This window comes from Schistocerca gregaria, chromosome X, assembly GCF_023897955.1.
Source record: "Schistocerca gregaria isolate iqSchGreg1 chromosome X, iqSchGreg1.2, whole genome shotgun sequence".
In the NCBI taxonomy this organism is placed as follows: domain Eukaryota; kingdom Metazoa; phylum Arthropoda; class Insecta; order Orthoptera; family Acrididae; genus Schistocerca; species Schistocerca gregaria.
The window spans coordinates 222,399,690-222,417,409 of record NC_064931.1 but is presented as its reverse complement, the minus strand read 5'-3'; the positions used below and the strand labels follow the sequence as shown (position 1 = coordinate 222,417,409).

At 39.2% G+C, this 17,720-nt stretch overlaps 1 non-coding gene across 1 annotated transcript; it reads right to left on the bottom strand.

Moving 5' to 3' along the window:
• Positions 1-17,406: 17,406 nt before the first annotated feature.
• Trnas-cga (transfer RNA serine (anticodon CGA)) lies at positions 17,407-17,481 on the bottom strand. The gene has a single exon. It is a non-coding gene; the product is annotated as a tRNA-Ser (tRNA).
• Between the last annotated feature and the right edge of the window lie 239 nt (positions 17,482-17,720).

Here is a 17,720-nt window from a genome sequence, read left to right as displayed (position 1 = left end):
CAAGGACTTAAGAGTTGAAAAATATGTTTTCATTATAATTTTACTTTGCATTTCTTTGTTTTAAGTGCAAAAAGCTCACTGATTAAGTCATTGAAGTCTTGCAACAGTCCACAGTCAGCGAAAATCAGATGTCTTCAGTCAAATAACTTATTTGCTTTACCATTGGTTCATTAACATTTGAGATCTTACAATACTATAGCAAAGTTGCAACTAGAGCTCCACTGTTGAACAAGACCAAGCTGTATAGGCTGCAGCTGTGTTAACCAAGCACAGTGTTGCCACATAAACCATGTTACAGATGGATGTCTGTTATGTAGCAGCTGTTTCTTCATTTGCTTGGACAAAATAAATATAGAAATGGCACTTTAACAACAGGATGCATTTACAGTCACTGACAGAGACAGGATTCTTCTTGTAGACAAAAGATACAAACATGAGAAGGTAGGACAATTCATGTACTCCCAGTTCATTTTCAAACCACGTTTTCTAACAGGTTAGGTTTTGCACCCCCTCTGTGGTTGCACCTATGGCTGAGGCCAATCTTCCCATGCCCTTGGTATGGCCATGGTGATTTTTAAAATTCTCATGTAATACCATATTCTTCCTCTTGACTTGCCGTATATTACTAGTATGTACAGCATGTAATCTACAGGACCAAATAATAAATCAGATTAAATTACATAAATGCAGTGGTTCTTGACTCCTGAAAGACAATTGAGACAGTACTCCACATACACATATTACTGCATTATCAAGCACTTTTTGTAACTGGGCTGAGGGTTTCTTGGTGGGGACAATACAAAATGTTATCTTTAAGAGTGAGTTTTCAAAAGAAAATAACTTGAGGTATACCTCAGCAACATGTGTTTGGATCCTAACTATTCATGATGTATGTTAATGACCTTGCAGGCAATATTAATAGTAAACTCAAGCTTCACACAGATGATGCAGTTATCTATAGTGAAGTACTGTCTCAAAAAAGCTGTATAAATATTCAGGCAGATCTTGATAATATTTCAATAATGGCAACTCATGGTAAATCTTCAGAAACTGTAAAATTATACATTTTGTAAAACATAATATCCAATGACTGCAATATCAATGTGTCGTGGCTGGCAGTGGTCAATTCATCCAAGTACCTAGATGTTACAATCTGTTGGGACATGAAATGGAATGGTCACATAGTCTCAGCCATAAGTAAAACTGGGAGCAGCTTGCAATTTGTTGATAGAATACTATGGAAATGCTATCAGTCTGCATAGTAGACTGCATGTATACCACGTGTGTGACTCTTGCTAGAATATTGCTGAAGACAATGGGACTCAAACCAAACAGAACAAAAGGGGATATTGAACATATATATAAAACAAAGGGCTGTATAAATGCTCACTGGTTTTTTGGCTGCAAGGGGGTGTATTATGAGGATGCTCAAAGAGCTGAACTGGTAGGTGCTTGAAAATAGACACAAACTATCCCATGAAAGTCAACTTAGACAAGTTTCTAGTGCCAATTTTCAGTGCCAAATCTAGGAATGTACTACACCCCATAAATATTGCTCCCATCTTGATTGTGAAGTACAATTAGACTATTTAAGTGTGCACACAGATGTGCTAAAACAATCATTTTTCCTGAATTCCATACATGATTTGAACAGGTAAAAGCTCTGACAACTGGTACAATGGGGTATCCCTCTGTCAAGCCCTTCTCAGTGGTGTAGAGTATAAATGTAAATGTAGAAGGCTTTCACTGCTGACATTTTATCATTTAAAAATAATATTGTGTGTTCAGTAAATGTAGAAATAACTCCATATCAACTTTCACTTTTAAATGATTTCTTTAATTCGGATTTGTATGGGGGAGAAACTTCCATTTCATTAAATTTCCTCTGTACTGCTGCTTTGCTGAACTGTTTTTTGTCCTCTACAGATATTCTGGAACTAACTTTCTTATTTTCCTTAAAAGTTGTATTTTATTAAATATACCTGATACACATAACATTCCTATTCTCCTTAAGAAAAATACTGTCTATGGCTTGTTTCACTGTGTCTCTTTTAACAGTATTCCATATTCATCAACTTCTATCTATCTATATCTGAATCCCGCTCCAGCTACTGCCGGGTCTGGGTGCTGACAAGTCCTCTCCATTTGGCTTGGTCTTCCCACCACTTTTCTTCCTCCACTTGCTGCCAGGTCACACCTCTCCTTTCAACAGATATTCTCACTCCCATTTTCCACCGTGTTCTTGGGCGCCCTCTAGGTCTTTTCCCATCCATCTTTAGTTCTTCCATAATTTTGGAGAGTCTCCACCCATGCATTCTCTTAACATGCCCATACCATCTTAATCTCTTTCTTTCAATTTCTTCTCTCATACTTTCTTGTTTGAGGTCCTTTCTAATCTTTACATTCCTTTCTCTGTCGACTTTTGTTTTTCCCTTAACTGCTCTGAGAAATTTCATTTCCCCTGCTTGCAGTCTGCTCCAGTCCCTTTCTGTCATTGTCCATGTTTCTCCACCATAGGTGACAATAGGGATGTAACAATTCTTATACATAAGGAGTTTTCGTCTTTCTGAAACTTCGTTATTCCAAATCAGATGTTTTATTGTTTGGTAGAAATTGGCTCCCTTCTGTAAGCTCCTATTAATTTCGTTAGTTATTCTTCCATCCCTAGATATTTCACTCCCTAAATAAGTGAAACTTTCTACCACTTTGAGGGATTCTCCATTCAAGGTAATATTTCCATTGATTCCTTTCTCTCTTCCAAATACCATTACTTCACTCTTATCTTTATTTATTTTTAATCCATACCTTTACATTATTTCCTTCCACACATCAAGCTGTAACTGTACATCTACCTCTTTGTCACCCCATATTACCCTATCATCTGCAAGAATCATCTTTTTGTCTTTTTCTTTTACTATATCTTTAACTGCCCAATTCATTCCCTCCATCACAACATTAAAAAGCCCATAAGATAGAATACTTCCTTGCTTAAGTCCTTGTCTTATTTCGAAGTATTCAGAGTTCTCCAATGGTGTTCTAATTCTACAATTGTGGCCTCTGTACATTGTCTTTATAACATTAATGTATCGATCTTAGATATCTATCTTCTTCAGTTCTTCCCAGAGTCTTTCCCTGTCAACTGAGTCATATGCTTTTTCTATGTATATAAAAACCATTATCACCCTTTTGTTATACTTCCAACTTTTTTCCATCAGTTGGCGGATATAAAATATCAGGTCGATCATGCTCCTTCCTTTCCTAAACCCATGCTGTTCTTCACTCAGCTCCTTTTCTATCTTTTCACTTATTCGATTTAGTAAAATTCTTTCAAAAATCTTGGCTGTATGACTCATGAGGGCTATTCCTCTGTAGTTTTTACAAAGTCTTTTATTGCCTTTCTTGAAGATGGAAACAATGTCTCCTGTTCTCCAGTCATCAGGTATTTTACTATTTCTCCACACGCTTGATAATATTCTATAAAGCCACTGCATTCCCACTGGACCTGCTGCTCTTATCATGTCCACTGATACTTCATCAGGTCCTGGCGATTTCCCCCCATTCATCTTCTTCACAGCTTTTTCCATTTCTTCCCATGTAATTTGTCCAAATTCTGCTTCCCAACTTCTCTCAATTTCTCCATTATTTGTTGTTTCCTCATGTACCTGCTCCTCAGTGTTTAACAGCTTCTTAAAATGTTCTTTCCAGAGATCTTTTATATTCCCTGGATCTTTCATCTTTACTGGTACTTCAGAAGCCTTCCTTTTATTTTTCATCATTTTATAGAACATTTTCTTATTGCTCTTCACATCTTCTTCAAGTTTTTTTGTAAACTCTTCCCATGTCTTTTTCTTTGGTGTTTCCACTATTTCTTTGAACTTCTTGTTTTCCTCTACATATCTTTTATGGTCTTCGTCATTTTTAGTTTTCCACCATTTTCTCCATGCTCCATTTTTTCTTCTAACTGCTTGGATTGTGGTATCATCCCACCAACTTGTCTGTCTTATTTTTTCCTTTCCAGATGTTCTGCCACATACGTTTTGTGCTGCTTTGACTAAAGTGTCTTTGAATAAATTCCATTCTTTTTCTACATCGCAGAAAACTTCTTTTGGAAATATTTGTGTTATTAATTCTCTGTACTTCTCAGAACATTCACTCTGCTTCAATTTACAATCCCGTATCCTCGTCACTTTCTTCTGTTTTCTATTTTTCACACATTGATTCATTTTCCATTGTCCCACCAGTAATCTATGGTCTCCATCTGCACTCACACTTGGAATTACCTTCAAATTTGTTACTTTCTCTTCCCATTCCCTATCTACTAGAATATAATCAATTACTCTCTTCGTTCTTCCATCCCAACTGTATCTGGTGATAACATGACTTTCTCTCTTCATAAACCAGCTGTTTACTATTTTCATTCCATTCCTCTGGCACAAATCCAGGAGTCTTTCCCCTTCTTCATTTCTGCCTCCATATCCTACACATCCCAATACTTGCTCAAATCCCTTTCTGTCTTTGCCTACCTGTGCATTAAAATCTCCATCACTATATTAGCACACTCTATATGGTTTTCTAACACATTTTCATCAACTTACATTGTCTAATCTGTCAATTTCTGACAAAAGATGTAAACCCTGGCTATTTTCACAGTATTTCTTATTATATTCAGGTTCAGTAATGTTATGAAAAGGGTAGATTGCAACTCACTATATAGAAGAGATGTTTTGTCACAGACAGGCACAACAAAAAGACTACTATACATGTGAGCTTTCAGCTCAAAGGCCTTCTTGTAACATAGAAAACACCCTCACATTCATGCAAGTGCAACTTACATGCTGATTTCCACTGTCTCTGGCCACCATGACCAGACTGTGAGCAATTGAGCCTGATGGTAGAGGCAGTAAGGAGGAGGCTGGGGCAAGGAGGGGGAGGGGTAGCAGGAGGGGGAGCATGTAATTCTGCTTGTGGGAGCATGCACAGATATGCTGGGGACAGGATAGGGCTGCTAGGTGCAGTCAGGAGCTTTGTGTGTGTGTGTGTGGGGGGGGGGGGGGGGGGGGGGGGGGGAGTGACCAGTAAAAGAGAGGAGGAGAAATAACGAAGAGACAGAACCTGAGGAAATTCTGGTCCTATGTAGAATTGCTAAGGGGGTCTAAGGCTTCCATCCAATTACTTCTTGACGAGTCTGTGAAGATAGCAAAACAAAAGCTGAGGTTTTATATTTCACCTTCAAGAAATTGTTCACACAAGAGAATCAAACATACTGTCATTTGACCATTGAACAGACTCCTTTATGAATGACACAGTAATAAGCTTCCATGGCATAGAGAAACAACTGAAAGAGTTGAAAACAAATAAGGTCTGAGTATAATCCCAACTCAGTTTTACAAAGAGTACTCTATGGCACTGGCCCCTTACTTAGCTTGCAATTATTGCAAATCTCTGACCCAGTGCAAAGTTCCAAGTGACTGGAAAAAAGCAAGGGTGACTTCTGTGTATAAGAAGGGCAAAAGAACTGACCCACGAAATTACAGATCAATATCCCTAACGAAATTACAGATCAATATCCCTAACATTGGTTTGCTGCAGAATCCTTGAACACATTCTCAGTTTGATTACAATAAATTTTCTAGAGACCAAGAAGCTTGTGTCCACAAATCAGCATGGTTTTAGAAAGCATCACTAATATGAAACTCAGAGCTTGTTCTTTCCTCACATGTTATACTGTAAGTTAGGGATGATGGGCAACAGTCAGACTCCATGTTCCCAAATTTTTGGAAAGCATTTGACATGGTGTCCCATTGCAGGCTAATGAAGAAGGTATTAGCATATGGAATATGTCCACAGATATGTGGATGCCTCAAAGACTTCTTAAATCCTCAATGGAAAATGTTCATCAGAGACAATGGTATTATCAGGAGTGCCCCAGGGAAGTGTGATAGGACCGTTGTTATTCTCTATATACATAAATGATTTGGTGTAAAGGGTGGGCAGCAAACTAGAGTTGTTTCTTTATGATGTTGTGGTGTACAGTAAGGTGTCATTGTTGAGTGACAATAGTAGGATACAAGATGACTTAGACAAAATTTCTAGTTGACGTGAAGAATAGCAGCTAGCCCTATATGTATAAAAATATAAGGTAAATAAAATAGAAAGAAACTTCCACATGGGAAAAATATATTAAAAACAAACATTCCAAGACTTACCAAGCGGGAAAGCGCCGGTAGACAGGCACAATAAATAAAACACACAGACAAAATTTCTAGCTTTCGCAACCGACGGTTGCTTCTTCAGGAAAGAAGGAAGGAGAGGGAAAGACGAAAGGATGTGGATTTTAAGGGAGAGGGTACGGAGTCATTCCAATCCCGGGAGCGGAAAGACTTACCTTAGGGGGAGAAAAGGACAGGTGTACACTCGTATATATAATAGAAAGAAACTTCCACATGGGAAAAAGGTATTAAAAACAAAGATTCCAAGACTTACCAAGCGGGAAAGCGCCGGCAGACAGGCACATGAACAAAACACACAAACACACACACAGAATTACTAGCTTTCGCAACCGATGGTTGCTTCTTCAGGAAGGAGAGGGAAAGACGAAAGGATGTGGGTTTTAAGGGAGACGGTAAGGAGTCATTCCAATCCCGGGAGCGGAAAGACTTCCCTTAGGGGAAAAAAAGGACAGGTGTACACTCGCTCGCACACACACACACACACACACACACACACATATCCATCCGCACATACACAGACACAAGCAGACATGCAGACATGCTAGTAATTCTGTGTGTGTGTTTGTGTGTTTTGTTCATGTGCCTGTCTGCCGGCGGTTTCCCGCTTGGTAAGTCTTGGAATCTTTGTTTTTAATACCTTTTTCCCATGTGGAAGTTTCTTTCTATTATATATATATATATATATATATATATATATATATATATATATACGAGTGTACACCTGTCCTTTTCTCCCCCTAAGGTAAGTCTTTCCGCTCCCGGGATTGGAATGACTCCGTACCCTCTCCCTTAAAACCCACATCCTTTCGTCTTACCCTCTCCTTCCCTCTTCCCTGAAGAAGCAACAGTCGGTTGGGAAAGCTAGAAATTGTGTGTGTGTGTGTGTGTGTTTGTGTGATTTATTTATTGTGCCTGTCTACCGGCACTTTCCCGCTTGGTAAGTCTTAAAATACAGATGAGTAGGAAAAAAACCAACCAGTAATGTTTGGATACAGCATTAGTAGAGTCCTGCTTGACACAATCATGTCATTTAAATATTTGGGTGTAATGTTGCAAAGTCATATGAAACAAAATAAGCATGTGCGGATTGTAGTAGGAAAGGTGAATGATTGACTTTGGTTTATTGGGAGAGTTCCAGGAAAGTGTGGTTCACCAGGTACCATTAAAGGAAGATATAGAAGCAATTCAGAGGTGGGCTACTAAATTTGTTACTGGTAGGTCTGAACAACATGCAAGCATTACAGATATGTCTTGGGAACTCAAATGAGAATCTCTGGAGGGAAGGTAACCTTCTTTTCAAGGAACATTATTGAGATAATTTAGAGAACTGAAATTTGAAGCTGACTGTCTTCAACATACATTGTGCATAATGATAATCAATATAAGATACGATAAATTAGGACTCATATGGAGGCATATAAATAGTCTTTCAGCCATTCTGTTTGTGAGTAGGACAGGAAAGGAAATGACTAGTAGTGGCACAGGGTACCCTCCACTACGTGCCTTAAGGTCTATTGCTGAGTATCGATGTAGTTTTAGATGTAGACTAGCCAGTCAAATCATGCAATATCCAGAACTTTGGGGCAAACAGCAGTGGCCTAGTGTTGGACGGTGTGAGAACATGAAGGCAGGCACACTCATTAAGGCCAGCTGCTGTGGCCGAGCAGATCTAGGCACTTCAGTCTGGAACCACGCGACCGCTACAGTCGCAGGTTCAAATCCTGCCTCAGGCATGGATGTGTGTGATTCCCTTAGGTTAGTTAGGTTTAAGTAGTTCTAAGTTCTAGGGGACTGATGACCTCAGATGTTAAGTCCCATAGTGCTCACAACCATTTTTGAATACTCATTAAGGTGCCAGTCGACCATGTCTACCCAACCCTAGAGAATATCACCATATTGTGCACCAAGTCTTTAACAGTATCACACAAAAAGCTGCAATTAAAGTGGTGCCATAACTGGGGAGCATGGACTAGTGACAAATTGTGTTGCATTGCATTCAGCACTGAATCATGGTCCTGCACTATCCTAGAAGACTATTGTCAGTGAGTATGGCTCCAACCTGAGGAGAGAGCCCATTCTTCCAATGTTTTGGAAAGCATAGTAGTGTTACTCCAGGCATCATGGTGCCCTGAGCCACTTTGTATGACTGGGTTTTGGATGCTAATGATTCTTGGAACTCTGAATGCACACCAGTACATGGCAGACATTCTGCATCCTCTGTGTTATCTCAAGTGGAACAGTATTTTGGTGCCATTTTTCAGCAGGAAAATGTTCACCCACACACAGAACATGTCTCTATGAACTACCTGTGTGATACTTAATTACAACCAGGGCCATCAAGATCCTCACATCTGTCACTTCTAGAACATGTGTGAAACCAGCTCAGATGTCAGCTCAGTCCCAATGCCAGTATTTAGGATATCAAGGACCAGTTACAGCAGTTGTGGGTGGGCTTAGCTAAAGAGAGAACATTGGATTTATGATACTCTTACTGACCACATCAGTTCAAGAATCCAGACCAAAGGGAGTGCAACATTGTTTTGATACACCAAAACAGAGTGTTCTTTCCAAATTTCTCTTGATTTTGTGTCACCAAAATAACACCACATACCCTCTAGATCCATGCAGTTTCATTTAGTTTCCTGTACACATTCTGGTTGCTTTACTTTTTGTGCTAGGCAGTGTAACTGAACATGCAGCTAATTTATAACCACCTACATATAGTGTTCAAATAGGCAATTGTCTTTGATTTCCAACTAATTAGCTCTCCAAAAAAGAATACTGTAACTACTTTATCCTTTATGCTACATCTACATCACCACTCTGCAATTCACACTTAACCTTCCATAGATGGGCATCAACAAAACATTTTCATATTTGAAGGAGGAATCTGGAGACTAAAATTTTGCAAAAAGGTCTTGCCACAATGATTTGTTATATTGCTGCCACCCCAACTCATGTTCAAGACTGTGACATTCTCTCCCTTATTTCACATTAATACAAAATGAGCTGCCCTTTTTCAAAAATTTTGGTGTCCTCCAATAACCTTATCTGGCATGGTTTACCATATCACACTGCAATACTCCAGTAGAAGATGGACAAGCATAGTGAAGGTGATATCTTTTGTGGATTCTTCTTCTATGCATTCTACCTAAAAATGCAGTCTTTGGTTTGCCATCCCCACAGCATGAACTGTGTGATCATTCCAATTTAAGTTGTTTACAGTTGTTATACACAGTGCGGTTTTTCTGGGGGATGCGTACCCCTAAACTTTTTCTTCGACAAAGTAATTTTCTTACAATGTTGAAAACTTGGAAGAGTGCCAAAGATTTATTTCACAGACATAAGTTTTATATTTCATTTTATCGTGTTGGTAATTGCAATATGAATGATACCAGTGCAGTTTATGGTGGGAAAAGCGATGTCACTGACTGTTGCAAGAATTTTGAAGCAGTGCCAACTGTTCTCGACAACTGAATCACTGGCAGCCAGTTCGACAAGCATGTAGTGCCCTTTCTCGCTAATAGTGGGCACGGTAGTGCTAAGCAAATATGTGTATGCTCAAATGCCGAGCTACCGATAGATGTGTCTATGGTCCCACTACCATGATGATGATGATGATGATGATGACGTCATGGCTAAAAGCAGCCGGGTGGTATCCCATGCTTCAGTTATAAGTAATTTTCACTACATTATACCCAATGTTGGAGTACCCTCAAACTTTTTTTAGAAAAAAAAGCACTGGTTATACATATGTATTTAGTTGAATTGACAGTCTTCAGATTTGTGTGATTTAGTATGTAACCAAAATGTAAAGCATTCCTTTTAATACTCATGTGACTGACTTCATGCTTTTCATTATTTAGAGTCAGTTGGCACTCTTTGCATCATACAGATATCTCATCTAAAACATTTTGCAATTGGTTTTGATCTTCTGGTAGCTTTAACAGATGGTAAAGGTAGCATAATCTGCAAATGGTCTAAGAGGGCTGCTCATATCATCTCCTAAATCATTTATAGATCTTAGGAACAGCAGAGGGCCTGTAACACTTCCTTGGGGAACGCCAAATATCACTTCAATTTTACTTGATGACTTTCCAAGTATTACAATGACTTTCGGACAGAAAGTAATGAATCCAGTGCCACAACTGCATGCTATTTCTTTAGGAGACACTTGTGAGTAATGGAATCAAAAGCCTTCTGGAAATCCAGAAATATGACACCAATTTAACATCCGCTGTTGACATCTTTCATTACTTCATGAAATAAAGAGCTAGATGTGTTGCACTAATACTCTGGCAAATGATATAAATGGGGTACTAAATAAATAAGTAATTAAAAAAGAAACTGATTTCTCCATTAGTAATACTTTAATGAGCTCATTTAGGAGTCTCTGCCAACCTAAGTTCTAAATTTAGCATAAAACAGATGTTTTACCGGACACCAGCATCTACAGGAATGTGAATCTGTATGCTGGTGAACCTCCTCATTGATTCTGCTAACAGATCTGCTAACTTATCTGCATCTATCCAACTCAGGCACAGGCAAGGAGAAAAATATCCCTGTCTTTCTAGGTCATAAACGGAAACAGCACCAAAATGAGGTCTTGCAGCCATTCCAAGGGTTCATCCTCCACTTTTTTTTATTTGTGTTACAACAACGGTTACCCATGGCTTGTCATGGAACAATGGGACCTGCACAAAGCCTACACTTGCATGTTCAGTAGCAGCTCCTATTTTGTCCAAGTTAAACCTGATACTCCATTTTTTTTAGCCATGCTGTGTCCAGTTCACTCATCTGTCAACATCTGATAATTTTTGCTAAATCCTATACAGACCTATCCCAGTTGAACAATTTGTGAACAATTTGTGACCTGGTACCTAGAACCTAATTCTTCCTGTACTTGCTGTTCTAAACCCTCCAATGACTGTGCCTTAGGAGCAGAACTCATCTTTAATATTCTGTTTTTCTTCTGGCTTATCTATAATGTTCCTAGTTTTGTTTTGCTGCATTCTGCATTCTTTGTACCTTTCAGTTTTGTGATAACTCATCATCACAATTAGTGCAAAAGTTTTATATATTAATGTTGCCTTATTATATGCGGTTTATTACCCTACTAAAATATGCATTTTCTTAACATTTGATATTTTATATCTTATGTGACCTTTTGTACATGAAGGAGTCATATATCTACAGAATGATATAAAATATTTTGTTGGTGCAAGAGTTACTTTCATATGAATTGATGATTCTTTTAGTATGATACAGGCCAATAACTTTTCCCAGATACAGCTCTACTGAAATATATGTAAATGAATTTACAGAACAGAACCTCTCCATCTTATTTGTAAACTGCTGAAGGTTAACACTTCCTCAAATGAATGTGGAAAATATTCTTCACATTTAACACAGAAAATGGAGTCTTTCCATTCTGAATGTTGCATTGGGTCTACAGCTCAAGAATATATAAACAAACATATCCAGAAGCCCAATATACTTAAGGACCTACTTCAGTGACTCTGCCACTGAAAATGGAAAGTAGTCTTAGAAGTTTCTACAGGGTTGGTTTATACACGAATGGAATGTTTGCTACAGTTGTTGTTTTGGGGTGTGGAATTGGCCTCCTAGAAACTGGCCAGATACTCCCCCCACCCTCATGTGGGATGGATCATTTACTGTATACTAATAAGGCTGTGCACAAACAACTGAAAGAAAAGAGTTTAGAGACTAATTCTGAATTGTTCTGCAAAGGTTTGCATGTCCCTTGGCAATTAGGCATACTCAAAGGGCTACTTCATCAACATAAATGATACAGTTCCATTTGCGTAAAACAAAGGAAAGGCAATCATGAAACTATAGCTGACAGATGCATGAAGCACATAAACACATAACAGGAAACAGCATTTACACTAGCTTTTGAGCAGCAGCCCTTTTTCTAACAAGAGTACACTCATTCACATACAAAAACACACAGACACCCAAACACACACTCATGTGGCCACTGAAAGACTGATTATTGATACTTGATTATTAAAATCAGTTGCCTGACCTGATGGAGGTGGATACAGGGTCGGGAATGATGCAAGGAGGTGCTACCAGGTTCGAAGCAGATCTTTGGAGAGATGAAAACAAGATGAAAAGAGTCCAAAGGATATAGCAAAAAGGGATGTAGAAAGAGTGAGAGGGGGAAACGAAGGAAAAAAAGAGAGAAATGTGAAGAAGAAGAGAGAGAAAGAAAGGATAGAGGGAAATGAGAGGTGCTGGACCGAAGAGAGAGAGAGAGAGAGAGAGAGAGAGAGAGAGAGAGGGAGATTGAATTCCCACATGGGGATGGGAAGGTTGGTGGGAGAAGATAGTGCACAATCTGGACAGAGAAGGAATGTTATGGACAGCAGAGAGAAGGGGAAAGATAAGATGGGGTAGTGTGTATAGGTTAGCAGTTGTTTAGCCAGGGGAATTTTGAGATTGCAGGATATGTTGGAGAGACAATTCCCATCTGTTTAATTCAGAGAAACTTGTGTTGCAGTATCCAAATGCCCTGTATAGTGAAGCAGATGTTGAAATCATTTCTGGGGTGCGCAGCATGTTCAGCAATTGGGTGGTCAAGTTAACAGTTTGACGGTTACCATTCATGTGAGCAGACAGTCGATTACTTGTCTTTCCTGGACAGAATGCTGTACAGTAATTGCAGGATAGCTGATATATAACATGACTATGAGGGGCTCTGGCTGTCACATACCTTTAACCATTTCTCGCCTATGCGGCATTCTGGCATTAGTGCCAACAGAGGGTGCTGATTATGAGTGGCAGTCTGTTTTCTTTAATTTTGCTTCTTTCGCTAGGTTTTATAATTTTTATATTATTCTGTGCACTCTGAATGCTGTTAATTATTTATTTTATTATCAATAATATTGCCACTTGAGTGTATGTCAGTTACTGTCTCCTAAGTTTTTCCTTTTTAACCATCTAACTTTTGTCATGTTTTATTTCATCACTTTTTATTGTGTAATGCCTCTTACACCTTGTAAGTGCATTAGAGACTTCGTGGGTAGGTGGGTGGAAATTTTTTGCTGTTCTCAAAATAGGCTCTTTAGCTACAATGTTGGCAACCAGAAAGTGATTAGCAAAAAGTGATGCCTGCAATTAAAGTTCACTGCGTCCACTCTGATGGAAAAAAAGTTATTGATTATTGAAGTTCATTACTCAGAGGATTTATGATGACGTCTATGATTCATAGAAAATGCAGTTTTCTGTAACAATTTTCACTATATTCTGAAAACTATAAAGCATAAAATTCCAGACAAATGATTACCCATATCAGCTTTTGTACTATCAGAGCTATTCAGAGTCTATTGTGTGGATCCTATTATCCCTAGATAATGAAACTGTTCAATAATCGTTATCGATGTAAATGTTCAAAGTGACTGCCTGCCAAAATTTGATGTTAATACTCTTCAAACGCCACACTAGTAATGGTAGAAAGTCTGTCTTGCATCAACACGTGAAAATATGACATACACAAACAGAGACTAAATCACTGGAGCCATTCCGTAATTAACTCTTTACCCCAATGCGAACTCATTGTTAAGTGCATATCGAGTTACATAATACAGCATCCAAGGTTGTTCCTGGCAACTGCACGAATGTGACGCAGCTTCCAACACAGATTGCATGCTGATACAAATCTAGAAGAGAACTGGGGCCTTACTCTAGCCTGCACACTCTTATTCATATAGCCACAGTGCAGACTGCCGAAGGCGCAGCCAACAACATTTGCCTTACTGACTAGCCGCTGGGCTAACAAAACACCACTTCCATTTACTAAATAATTAATTGCTTTATTCGCTGAAGGCCAATGAAGCTTGCAATTCTAATGTGACTAGGTTAAATACTTTTGTCAAGAGAATTATTTTAGTTGCACTGCATACAATAGATGACCTCTGAACTAGCCCTTTGCAGAGACGCTACAATTATAGTTTTATAGATACCTTCTGGAAACTTCTCACATCTTTGTTATTATAGCATATCTCCATTCTACCTAAATCTAAACATCCTAGCTTTATCTAATCACTCACATAATGTATCTTGCTTCTGAACTTTTAGGAAATAAAAACAGAAAATCATGAATTTCAACCAAAATATTACTTTGTGAGATCAAGCAAGCTGTTTCCATTAAATTGCAATGAAAAAAGGAATCCAAATATAAATTTTGAAGTTTCTAGCTCCTTCCTGTTGAGTCAATGATTTTTACATAAAACATTCAAATTTCCAAAACTGTTAAAGTTACTGAACTGAAACTTGACACATTATTATTTTGGCATCACTCCTGACATGCTATTAGCTTTTCAAACTATTTACTTTACTTTTAAGGTATTGCGCCAACATTCCTGACCTCAAAGCTAGTTACAGCAGACTAGACTGGCACACAATGGAATGAATATGAATTCTATATGGCATAAGTAGGATGCTTCCCTACAACTTTACTGATTGTATCTCCCTTTATTTTACATTGTACAATTAGTCATTGAAGAGTATGTGTATGCCTTCAGTGGCAACATCTGGTGAACTTCCAACACAAACATTTTGTGGCTACTGTACAGCATTTTGTTTTCAACAGTAGTGCTGCTGACAAGATGACTCTTGAATATTATGTTGTTTATATATATTTGATGATGCTTGCATTTCATTTTGTGTTTAACATTTGATGATGCCACTATGGCTCCAGTATATTAGTACATGTTTTTATAAAACAGATATTCATCTTCATATTTAAGGACACAAACGCACATGTACATCAGTAATACTGTTCATTATGGTATATTTTACTGTTTTAAGTTGTAGACTATCTGCTAACATATTTGTGTTTTTCTCATATTTTGCTGCAGATCTGAAGATGGTCATCATAGACCAAAATTGGTAGTCTGATGACAAAAACTTTGTGACCATACACATGAAGTAAAGGAAATTTATTGTGTGGGGTAGATCTTGCACCTGGACTGCCCACAGGGGAATGACTCATGAGGTGCAGGATTGGGAGTAGGATTGGAATAGGTATGGACAAGGATATTCTGTGGGTGGGGAGTGGTACAATACTTTGGGGAATATGGGTAGGATTTTTGAAAGAATAACCCTCATCTCAGGGTAAGGCAAGAGGTAGTGGGAGCCCTGGTGGAGGATGTGGTTAAGCTTTTCAAGGCCAGGGTGATACTAGGTGATAAGAGGAGAGCTGGTTGGTTGCTAGATAACAGGTTTACAGTTGCCAAAGGAGCATACAGCATGAAAGATTTGCTTTCCACTGCATCCATGGACGGCAAGCCTGTAAGAAAGAGACTTTTTGATTATGACACTTGTTCCATGTCAACAAGTCTCTTCCTTACAACTTTGCCATCTGTTAAGTAAACTTACAAGAGACTTCACTGACAAACAATATCCTATCCTGCTCATCCATAAACAAGTCTCTCTCCTGTCATCTGCTCCTCAGACACCAGTGAACCTGTTCATCAGCAGCTGACCTGCTCTCTTCTGATCACCCAGAAACACCCCAGCCTTGGGAAGTTCAACCACATCATCCACCACATCACTGACTCCGTCTTGTTGTGTCCTGAGGTAAGAAACATTCTACCCAAAATCCAGATCGTGCAGTCTCTGCACCACCCCCTTTTCAACCTCTTGCCCTTCTCTCTCCCCTCACTTCCTCTCTCTGCATCTTCAGCTTTCTCTTTGTCCTCCCTACATTTTCCCTCCTCACTTTCCCCCATCCCTTTCCTCCTCCTCATTCTTCCTACAATTATTTTTACTTTACCATCCTTAAGTTAAACTGTAATTGCTAAAGCTAGAGTATTTAACAATTTCTAGCAATTTTTGAAATTTTTTAATGTATGAAAAGTCTACATTCCAGAAGAAGAAGAAGAAGAAGAAGAAGAAGAAGAGGTAAGTGTTCCCTTGCTACCAAGCAGAATCATATGGTCCACAGACTCTAACCACGAAAAAATATCACTACCCTGCTGTATACTATTTTTAGGTATACAGGGTGGTCCATTGATCGTCACCAGGCCAAATATCTCACAAAATAAGTGTCAAAGGAAAAAATGGCTGACCCATTAGATGGTGCTGCCATAGGTCAAACGATATCAACTGCATTTTTTAAAATAGGAACCCCTATTTTTTATTACATATTTGTGTAGTACGCAAAGAAATATGAATGTTTTAGTGGACCACTTTTTTTGTTTTGTGATAGATGGCACTGTAATAGTCACAAACATACGGCTCACAATTTTAGATGAACAGTTGGTAACAGGTAGGTTATTTAAATTACACTACAGAATGCAGTTACATTTGAACATTTAATTCAGTTGTTTCACTGTGATACATGTATCTTTGTGAACTTATCAGTTCTGAGAACGCATGCTGTCACAGCGTGATTACCTGTAAATACCATGTTAATGCAATAAATGCTCAAAATAATGTCCATCAATCTCAATGCATTTGGCAATACGTGTAACAACATTCCTGAATGAGATTTTCACTCTGCAGCGGAGTGTGCGCTGATATGAAACTTCCTGGCAGATTAAAACTGTGTGCCCGACCGAGACTCGAACTCGGGACCTTTGCCTTTCGCGGGCAAGTGCTCTACCAACTGAGCTACCGAAGCACGACTCACGTCCGGTACTCACAGCCTTACTTCCGCCAGTATCCGTCTCCTACCTTCCAAACTTTACAGAAGCTCTTCTGCGAACCTCGCAGAACTAGCACTCCTGAAAGAAAGGATACTGCGCAGACATGGCTTAGCCACAGCCTGAGGGATGTTTCCAGAATGAGATTTTCACTCTGCAGCGGAGTGTGCGCTGATATGAAACTTCCTGGCAGATTAAACTGTGTGCCCGACCGAGACTCGAACTCGGGACCTTTGCCTTTCGCGGGCAAGTGCTCTACCAACTCAGCTACCAAAGCACGACTCACGTCCAGTACTCACAGCTTTACTTCCGCCAGTATCCGTCTCCTACCTTCCAAACTTTACAGAAGCTCTTCTGCGAACCTTGCAGAACTAGCACTCCTGAAAGAAAGGATACTGCGCAGACATGGCTTAGCCACAGCCTGAGGGATGTTTCCAAAATGAGATTTTCACTCTGCAGCGGAGTGTGCGCTGATATGAAACTTCCTGGCAGATTAAAACTGTGTGCCCGACCGAGACTCGAACTCGGGACCTTTGCCTTTCGAGGGCAAGTGCTCTACCAACTGAGCTACCGAAGCACGACTCACGTCCGGTACTCACAGCTTTACTTCCGCCAGTATCCGTCTCCTCGGTCGGGCACACAGTTTTAATCTGCCAGGAAGTTTCATATCAGCGCACACTCCGCTGCAGAGTGAAAATCTCATTCTGGAAACATCCCTCAGGCTGTGGCTAAGCCATGTCTCCGCAGTATCCTTTCTTTCAGGAGTGCTAGTTCTGCAAGGTTCGCAGAAGAGCTTCTGTAAAGTTTGGAAGGTAGG